General features: G+C 36.1%; 1 long non-coding RNA gene across 1 annotated transcript in view; it reads left to right on the top strand.

The window, feature by feature from the left end:
* The first annotated feature begins 310 nt into the window (after positions 1-310).
* Positions 311-1,629, top strand: part of LOC128249670 (uncharacterized) — a 54,124-nt gene continuing 52,805 nt past the window's right edge. Inside the window, exon 1 of the long non-coding RNA XR_008265784.2 lies at positions 311-1,112. This is a non-coding gene — a long non-coding RNA (uncharacterized LOC128249670). The remainder of the gene's footprint in view (positions 1,113-1,629) is intronic.

Below are 1,629 nucleotides of genomic sequence, written 5' to 3'. Positions count from 1 at the left end.
ACTTCTCTCTTCACCCACAAAATGCAGGCCTTGTTCCTATAGTAGAAAAGATTATTATTAATATTATTATTATTATTATTACTATCATCATCATCATCATCATCATCAAGGCGGCGAGCGAGCAGAATCGTTAGCGCGCTGGACGAAATGCTTAGCGGTATTTCTCCCGTCGTTACATTCTGAGTTCAAATTCCACCGATGTCGACTTACCGTTCATCCTTTTAGGTTGATGAAGTAAGTACCAACTGAACACTGGAGTCGCTGTAATCGATGCATCACCTTCCCAAAATTGCTGCTCTTGTGCCAAAATTTGAAACCGTTATTATTATTATTGTTATTATTATTATTAAGGCGATGAGCTAGCAAAATCGTTAGCACACCGGACAAAATGCTAAGCGATATTTCGTCCGTCTTTACATACTGAGTTCAAATGCCACCTCGTCGACTTTGACTTTCATCCTTTTGGAGTCGATAAATTAAGTACCAGTGAAACACTGGAGGTCTATGTAACTAACTTAATTAAACCCGCCCCCAAAATCTCGTTTTTACGTTCAGGAGTTCGAATTTCACCGAGTTCGGTTTTACCTTTCATCCTTTCGGGGTCGCTAAATACTGGGGTCGAATCTCCCAAAATCTTAGACCTTGTGCCTTTAGTAGAAAGGATTATTATTATTATGAAAATTATTATCTTTATATTTAAGGAAAGACAAGAGAACAAAGAAAAAGGTGTGTCAAACGCGAAGGAAAAACAGAAGTGAAAAATAAAAAATGGCAAAAACCATAAAAGACATAATGTAAAAAAATATTGAGCTAAATAACAAAATCCTCACTCCTCGTTTAGGGCACGAGGAGTGATAATATAAGGGGAAGGCGATTGTTAATGTCACCTCTCTCCCTACCCCAAACATTATTGATAATGTAGGCAAACATGCATTTCACCCCACCTCCACATCCAACCTTCATCCAACTCCGGGACAGTCAGAGCCGTGACGTAATGAGCTAATATTGGAGCCAAACGGTTAGATTGATTGAAGACATCGAAGGCTGTAGACTGCATTTGGCATCGCTGTGGCAGCAGCTATGAATATGAACAGACAGATTTGAAAATCAGAGTGAGTATATATATACATATATATATATATATGTATATATATGCATATATGTATATGCATGTGTATATGTATATGTATACACATATATATATGTGTGTGTGTGTCTAAATGAATGTGTATATATATGTTTGTATATATATGTGTATATATATATATATGTGTGTGTGTGTGTGCACGTGTGTGTGTGCACGTGTGTATGTATGTATATATATATATGTGTGTGTGTGTGTGTGTGTGTGTGCACGTGTGTATGTATGTATATATTTAAGAGAGATATTCTTTTTCTATGTATGTATAAGAAAGTATATGTAGCATAACTTTGAGATCGTTCAGCATCTCCCAATTTCTTTCTCTCTCTCTCTCTCTCTCTCTGTATATATATATATATATATATATGTGTGTGTGTGTGTGTGTGTGTGTGTGAGTGTGTGTATGCTACAATGTATACTTCTGTAGTTTCCTAAAACACTATATACACAAACTATATTTATGACAAAAGGGAGAGAAATAGAGAGTG

Source organism: Octopus bimaculoides, chromosome 16 (assembly GCF_046866305.1).
Source record: "Octopus bimaculoides isolate indiv1 chromosome 16, ASM4686630v1, whole genome shotgun sequence".
Lineage (NCBI taxonomy): Eukaryota > Metazoa > Mollusca > Cephalopoda > Octopoda > Octopodidae > Octopus > Octopus bimaculoides.
Note: the sequence above shows the minus strand (reverse complement) of the source record. Positions and strands in the feature narration are given on the sequence as shown.